Source organism: Citrus clementina, unplaced genomic scaffold, assembly GCF_000493195.1.
Source record: "Citrus clementina cultivar Clemenules unplaced genomic scaffold, Citrus_clementina_v1.0 scaffold_5, whole genome shotgun sequence".
In the NCBI taxonomy this organism is placed as follows: Eukaryota; Viridiplantae; Streptophyta; class Magnoliopsida; order Sapindales; family Rutaceae; genus Citrus; species Citrus x clementina.
Window position 1 is genome coordinate 1,539,238 of NW_006262201.1, and position 9,097 is coordinate 1,548,334.

At 33.1% G+C, this 9,097-nt stretch overlaps 1 pseudogene; it reads left to right on the forward strand.

The window, feature by feature from the left end:
- Positions 1 to 762: 762 nt before the first annotated feature.
- LOC112097653 lies at positions 763 to 4,138 on the forward strand (annotated as a pseudogene).
- The last annotated feature ends 4,959 nt before the right edge of the window (positions 4,139 to 9,097 follow it).

Below are 9,097 nucleotides of genomic sequence, written 5' to 3' on the forward strand. Positions count from 1 at the left end.
GAGAGTGTGCGCTTGTGCCATGCTCAATCCGAGCGGACTTCATCCACTTCCGCACGGACAGCGCGTAGTTCGTCCTGAACAAAACTACGAAGTTTTAGCAACTCATCATGGAAAGAATGAAACTCACCTCGGAGAGTGTTCGCTTGCTCTTGGATGAGAGCTTTTGTTGCCACCGTGAACTCGGCGTATTCTCCCTCGAGACCGTCCACTCTTTCCTCCAATCCCTCGAGGCTATCTTGAGCGGCGGACAATGCGATTTTGAGAGTAGTCACACGAGGCTCCAACGCATCCACGGATGGGGCCTTGGACTAGCCGCGAGTCTTGCCTTGGGCTCGTTCTCCCTCATGGCCGGCGCTTGGTTCCAGTGGAACATCCACACCAACAACACCCTCTTGTGCTACGTTCGAAGGGTTGGCCATTGCTCGTGAGCTAACTTGCGTGTGTGCAAACCTTAGCTCTGATACCACTTGTCGCGGGATGAGTATTGTGCGCAGCTAACCTGTGCGGCACTTAGACAACTTTGCCGAATGTTGCTAAGTAAGCCTAGAGCTTCTCGAATTAGAGAAGAGAGCAATTAAGCCGAATAAGAGAGATTGTATTGCACAAAGAGAGATTACAATGCTTGAGTTGCTTACAATGCTTGTTGTGTTTTGTGGATGCAAATGCCTAATGCCATCCCATATTTATAGGGGAGGCTTGCCAAGCTCTAGAGATTCTAGAGAATTCTACCATTTCCTAGCTATTTACATGTGCTGGAATTCTATGGAGAATTCTAGAATATTTACAAGCTCATTTGTACTAGAGTTGGCTAGAAGTTTCCGGAAGTGGGCCAAGCTAGCACTCTTGGCCTTGTGTTGGCTCTCTAGCCCGAAATTGTGGGCAATTGGGCTAGCGAATTGGGCAGACCGTAACATAAGGGTGATTTTAGTAACGTTTTCAAAGAAGATATAGGACAAAGATCAAAACGAAAAATAAGAAATTTCCACACATGCATGCGTCTGACCAACAGAACATCGCTTGTGGCAAGGATCAATCAAAGAAATATAAACTTACAATTTTATAAATTAAGCATCAAAATGTTTGGCAAGTTTTAGATTTGTAGAATATTGGGAAAACAGACAAATAATCAATGAAGACATTGCAAGTTAGCAGATCAATTAAACAAAGGAAATAACTGATCAATTCTTTGTTCAATGGCCACAACAACAGATTAAATATATCTACAAGACTACATTAATCCTAATGGCATGGTAGCATCTCCATGCAACATTACATTAAAATTTCATCATCAATCAATTGCGATGATATGATATTAAAAACATTGACTTCATAATTTTATGTAATTTCCTATAAAAGATATAATTGATTTTGAGTTAGTTTAACATATAAAGAAAGAGGAATAAAGAAATGTTATCAATGCGGCATGTGATGAGTAATGATAGACAACAAATATTAATCATGCAATAATGAAATATGTATTTACAGAAAAATATTTGGCAATAAAATGATGCTATAAAAGTTTAATATTAGTTGCAAGAAAATAAATTGGCAAATAAGATTAACATATACATATGCAATGCTTCAAGTTTATTTTATCACTTCCCTAACCATTTTGTAACTACATATTGATTAGAAGTTCAATTAATTTCGACCAAAGACTCCAGAGCAAGTCGAAAAGAAAAAAAATTAGAAATGAAATAAGGCAAAATCAATAAAAGTATATTTTATAAAAGGAACAGATACATAATATAAATTTAGTTTTGAATTACGTAATTATTAATTTATATAGTAAGCGAGTCTTACAGAAAAATAAGAATTTTTTAAAAGAAATTTGCTGAAGGAAAGAGTTTAGTTTGGTTTAGCTTGTGAAGGCTCAAGTAATTGATGTTAGGAAATTGATGGGTGAAGCAGACACGCAGCTAAAGTGAAATTGGAAGAGAATAAAGAAGAAGCACAAAGAGGACACAAGAAAATTACGTGGTTCGGCTTTTAGCCTACATCCACGGGCAAAGACAAAAGGATAATTTTTCACTATATAGGGAGAATTTCAAGTAATTTGAGATAAATTCCTCACTACCCAAAACCCAATTTATTACACCCACACTCTCATATATAAATATTGAAAACAAATACTTATTTTTCTCTCTTTTATAAGCTATTGGATGCACTCCAAATGAGATGCAAAACTCATTTGCATGGCTCCATTTATATAGCCAATTGTTGGCTAACAAATTCCACAAATTAGGTTTGATAGCCACCTAACTCAACCACCTCCATTTCATTTTGTCCATAGTCGGCAATTACCAAATCAAAATGTCAATGACGGCACCCATTTTTCTTCATTTTTTTTTCTTCTTCCTCTTTTGTCTTCTTTCTTCTTTTCTTTGCCCTTTTTGGTGGAGCCTTGACAATTGAAAGCAATACAAGCGAAGGAAACATAAACTTCTAACTTTTACAAAGTATTCACTAAAATATTCGACAAGTTTGAGATTTTAAAAAATCTGGGAAAATAGACAAATAATAAAATCCCTGCAAGTTGGTAGTGCAAATAATCAGAGAAAAACAGAGCAAATATTTACCACATTATATATGTATGTATATATATAACGAATGTTGCGATTTCTGTTTGTAGAGCAAGTGAATCCAAACACAAACCAGAACAAAACGACGGCGTTTAGAGCAAGGGTTAAGATTCGTTATGAAGCCACGTGAGTAAGCTCGTGATCTCCGTAAGTAAAACGAGGCTCAGCCTTGCGTTATCTCTGTTTTCTCTGTGATTTTGTCTCTGATTCATTTCTTTCTTTCTTCTTAATTCTATTTCTTGGAAGTTTAAGTCTGGTTTGTCGAATATTGAGTTGATTCAGATTCGGTTCTGTGCTTGTCATTCAAGATATTGGGCAGAGTCTTCGGTTTGACGAGTTAATTAGATCGTCCAAAGCTCTACATTTTTTTTTTAAAACAAATTATAAAAGCTAATTTCATTGTTACCTCGCAAACTGCTGGGAAGCTAATTACAGAATTTCCCCTTACTCTTGAATGGTCCTGCAATTTGTATTCCTTTATGTGGGATTGGTTTTTTCTTTGAACAAAATTTCAAGGATAAGAAACCTTACCCATCGATTAACTGCGATATTTATCCAACCTCTGATTTTTCTTAATATTTCTCACTTGTTCATTTCATGGCACTTTTAGCCGCTACATTGGCATTTTCTGCCATTTGCTTTTGTTCATTGAAGTAAGTTAGCTTATGAAATTGCTTTTTAATAAATGTTCTTCAGAGGGATTGTGAAAAGGCCAAATCAACTGAGATGATCGGGTTTTCTAGATCAGCCATCTCTGTCCTCAACGGTGCTGAACAGTCAATTACTCAGACACCAAACTCTGACCTGATTCATATGGATGTAGACCAAAGCTTCTTGCCTGCACCATGTCTGGTCAAAGCTGCTATCTTTGAAAGTTTTGCAGGACAAAACATGTCTGAGTCAGATATTGACGTCACCCCTAGCGTAAGACATATATATCAAGAGCAATTTTGGTTTCTCAGTCGATTCAGATACAGAATTCACTTATGCAGGTTGCTCTCAATCTCTGTTTAATAGGCTAGTCCTCTGCTGTATCCTAGAAGGTGGACCATAATGCTTCCAATGGGAACTATGTTTCTGCTGCAAAATTTTTGAAAGCGAACATTGTGAATATCCCTACTGAATATGAAGTGGGCTTTAAGGTGACAGAGAAGACACTTGTGACAATACTCGAGACTGTAAAGAAGCCGTGGGTAAACATTTCTGGTCCAACCGTCAATCCAACTGGCTTGCTTTACATCAACAAAGAGATGTGTTTGTGCAAAATATGGGGCAAGAGTTGTGATTGATACTTCATTATCGGGATTGCAATTCAACTACGAGGGTTGGGGTGGCTGGAATCTGGAAGGCTGTTTATCGAAGCTGTATCGTCTGTCTCTCTGTCTCTCTGCTCGGAGGGCTGTCTCCGAAGATGCTTACTTACTGGAGCCCTCACATTTGGATTTCTGGTTCCAAACCAACGTCATTTAGTTGATGCATTTAGTAGCTTTCCGAGATTAAGAATATATTTTATGCTATTAAGAATACATTTTATGCTATTAAGAATACATTTTTGATAAATTAACCTCAACTCTAAATTTTAATTTAGAGAATGTCGAGAAGAGATTTGATTTTTCATATAAAAAAAATTAGAAATGAAATTAGTCAAAATAAATTACAAGAACAACAATAAGAATATATGTTGTAAAAGCCATAAATACATATAATATAAATTTAGTTTAAGATTAAGTAATTATTAATTTGTATAGTAAGAGGGTCTTGTAGGACAATAAGAAGTTTTTAAAAGAGATTTGCTAAGGAACAAGTTTAGTTTGTGAATGCCAAAGTAATTGAAAGCAATGCAATTGGAGGAAATATAAAGCAATCATCATAATATTTGACAATCTTGAGATTTTTAAAAAGTCGGGAAAATAGACAAATAATGAAAATAAAGTAAATAAACAAAGTAAAACAGGGCAAATATTTACCATTATACGTACATTTTTTATTTTTTATTTTTCCAAAAACGAATGTTGCCATTACTAATCTAGAATGTCAGCTATTGTATAGAAGCACACTCTAGGATATTTGCTGAATTTACTATAAATAGAGTTGAATTTAAATAGAGTTTACTATAAATAGAGTTTCCTCTCACTCTAGGATATTTGCTGTGGTCCTGCGATTTGTATTCTTTTATGTGAGATTGATTTTTTTTCTTTAAATAAAATTTTGGGAGATGGGAAATCTCATCTAATAAATACAAATTTTGAATTTTATTATTATTTAACCTAGATAATTAGGTAACTAAAGTGCATGCATAACTAGTGAGACCGTGCCTAGCTAAATATATGATTCTAATTTCGACTTTGATTTCAATTTTCGCTGAACATATATCTATTCCAAATAAAGAGTTAATGCACTTTTCACTTCTCTGCCAAGGAGGTCCTAGGGAAACTAACAACAGCAGAAAAACAAATAAAAAATCTGATACAGGCGTAGAATATACACAAATAAGTATATCTTGAGTTGCGTATATACACAAGTAATGTTCTGCGGATCTGTAGAAGCAATCTCAACCATCCAATGTTTTTTAAATTTTAATGAACATAGATTTTAAATGTTGGACAGTTTCGAAAAATAAACTTAGCAAAATGATATTATTAACAAATAAGGAGCACAAAGGTAATTAATCTTGGTGTGAAAATATTTTCATGGGACCAACAAAGTGTTGGCTCCACTGGCAATGGAGTCCCCTTAAGTGGGTTGATTGGGTTTGCTCCCCAGTTCGAGTCGTAGGGAAGTCGCCTTTGTTGGGAGAACCTGTGCCTCTCGGTTCGAGCAGGGACTTCTAGTCTGGGTTGTGGTACGGGCTTAAAGGTGTCTCCCACAGTTGGGGCCCTCCCCAGGATACCTCGTGGTCAAAACCAAAAAAAAAAAAATATTTTCATGGGTGTACTAAGAAAAAAAACAAAGATAATAGAAGGAAAGTTATTGAGAAGTATTTTGGTATTTACAAAAGTGTCATCGCCTTTTTTTTGGCTCATGAAGTTGACTGTTGTTTGTTGCTGCTGCATAATTGGCTTTGGGCTGCCATAGAGTGGTTGTGCTGGTGTTGGTAGGTTGGATTGGTTGCAACTTGTAAGATGTACACTTTTTGGCAGTGTGTCCTTGAATCCTGCAGAGTTGGCAAAAGCCAAGGTAGGGACGTTGCTGTCGATTCAAATTGTTGTTTTGAGATTGTCCTGGATTCTGATTGGTGTTGGTTGAACTTTGATTGGCATAGTTGTTACTATTGCGCCAGTTGTTATTGGTGCGAGTTGAAACATGAGCAGTGATGGGGAAGGCAGTTTGTGGTCTCGTGATGTTGAGCGTGGCTTCAAAGTTGAGGAGTTTCTCATGGAGTTCTTCAAAGGAGATTGGAGTATCTCTTGCTTGAACAACTCTGACTAACTTTTTGTAGTCATCACCAAGTGTCTCTAGGATCTCATCGATGAGGTCATCATTATCAAATGGTGACCCAAGTAGAGCTAACTCATCAGCTCGTGCCTTTACATTTTGCAGAAATTCAGTGATTGATTCAGGTCCTTCAGTCATTTGTTTGATTTGATTTTTGACTTGCTTGATTCGACCACGTGAGGGTTTGGCATATGTGTTGGCAAGTGTGGTCCAAGCTTCTTGTGATGTTTTGGTATTAGCAATAAACGGGATTATAGAGGGAGAGATTGATCCAATGATTGCATTTAAAATCAATTGGTCTTGTCGGATCCAGAGAGTATATGCAAGATTTGGGGATGTGCTGTTGTTGGCTATTACAGTTGTAGAAGGGCATGGTTTAGAGCCATCTATATATCCGAGGAGATCATAGCCAACGAAAAGTGTTTGGAACTGTAACTTCCAAGATAGGTAATTGGTGGTAGTTAATTTGAGAGGAGTTTGAGCTGCGACATTGATGGTGATGAGTGTGTTGTTGGAATCATTGGTGTTTCAGATAGTAGTGTTTGAATGATTGCTTGCCATTGCAAGAATTCAGTAGAAAGAGGGAGAAGAGAAAAGAAAAATGGAGAGCTTTAATGCCCTGATACCACAACAGAGTAAAGGATTTTGAGTGAATACTTTTCCATTGATTGTAAGACTTTATATACAGCAATATACATAACAACCTTGCCTATTTTAAGAGATTAGATAACAGAAAAATATATTTTACATTTGAATGAATTTGAGTGATAAACTAGATAGTTCCCATATATTAGGAGGAGAATCTGCAGACATATCTAATTTACTCATTCAAACTCAAAATCCTTTACTCTGTTATAATCTGGGTCTTTTAATTATCATCTAACTAATGCATGTGCACTAGTTTCATTTATGTCTATCACTGAAGAGTAATGTTGCTTGGTTGAATAGTGTCATATTACATCACAAAATTAAACTCACTCGATTTTCATTGCCACATGTAGCTCAAAAGTGCATGAACATTGACCATTCATCTAACTTATACTAATTAATCAATACGAATATCAGTTCTTAGTACCCGGCAACATCCGTCCATTAGAGTGAAACTCCCAATGATTTCATCTACACAAAATAAATATCGTATGTACTTTGAATATGAAGTTTCAGCACCTGAGAAAGCTAGCCATTACTTACATATTGCAGCCATCCACCCCAACAAGAAATCCATTAATCTACGGTTAATTTGACACAAGGTATGATTTTGCAATGGCCAATTGTATATAGTCGTATGGTATTTCCATATTATAAATGCTCCTAATGAAAATGAAGCAAATACATAATACTACTACTATGACAAAATTTTCATGATTGCCAACTGTCAATACCAGCTACCTCTTATACGTGCCTTATTGAGCATGGAAACACCTTATATTATAATTTCCGTTCACCATAGAATAAGTTCAGGGCCATTAATTCAACAATTACCAAACCAATATCCCAACAATGGTTTGATTATTAATCTCAGCAATAAAAGTTCCGCAATATAAATTTCATTCTCTTATGCTGAGTTGCTTATTGAGATGATGAATACTCAAGGGTTCTTCCTCGAGAAATTTCAGCAGACACCTGATTCATTCTATCAAATATTAGCATCACTAATCACTAAATGATATAAGATAGTTCTGTTTTGAAAAATCAATATAAATCAATTAACTTAGATTTTCTTAGTCTTGGAGCACAATGCGTGATGATTTGATGAGAAATATTAATATGCATGCATCCCCCTGCGTTCGTTAGAGCTGCTTGACACTTTCTTCTTTCTTTCTTTTGGGTACTGTTTTATATTTTTAATCAATCAGATTGAGCTGCATGTTTGCTTTTAGTCCAAACTGAAATCAGACATTAAGTATTTTTGCTAGAATGAATGCAACCAAGATTCTATGGGATATGTATGAAGATGATGTAATAAAGTGCTTTTGATAAATTTCCCTGGTCGGTTTACTTCACTAACCTCAACAAGCAAATTCTCCCAATGACCCTCAAACTCTTGTGCACAATTAAAATAATTTCAATTTTATATATACAAAAATAAGAAACTCTCAAATATACTATTTGATAATCACAAAAATAACAATTCACTCCAGTAAATCATATTACATTCTATATTGCAATTCTTTTTAAATTTAATTTAATATTTTATATTAAATAAAATAAAATAAATAATATTATTATATTTAACTAAATAATAATTTGCATTAATCATAAGTTAAAATTACTTAAAAATAATATTATTATATTAATAGAGAATTAATAAAAATTACTATATGCTATCTTTATTTAATAATATAATATTATTATATTTATTTTAAAAATAATGGTACCATATTTATTTAATATTAATAATTAATAATAATAAATAGTTTATTCTAAGAAAATATTAATTTTGCACTAAATAATATTATATAAATAAATAATAAATTTAATATAATTATATTAAATAAAATAAAATAATGTTTCATTTTATATTTACCCTTCTTTTTATTAAATTTACTATAATTATATTTAACAAATATTTAAATAATATTATTATATTTAACTAAATAATAATTGGGTTTGACTCTAAGTTTAATTTACTTAAAAATAATATTATTATATTAATAGAGAATTAATAATATTACTATATACCATCTTTATTTGAAAATATAATATTATTATATTTATTTAAAAATAATAGTATTATATTTATTTAATATTAATAATTAATACTAATAAATAATTTATTCTAAGAAAATATTAATTTCATACTATGTTAATAGTAAAAATATTTCATTTATATTGCCCTTATCAACAATTTTTAATTTATATAATTAAAATTAAAATTAATAAAAAATTGTGATGTTCATAATTAAGAATATTAATAGTTATTATAAATTTACAAATATAATAAAATAAATGTTTATTCATTAAAATATATTTTTTATTAACTTTGTAATTAAAAACTATAATTCTTTAAAATAAAGATAAAATTGTAATTTGAAACTATTTACTCCCAATCCAAGACAAAATAAACACATAAATTGAAT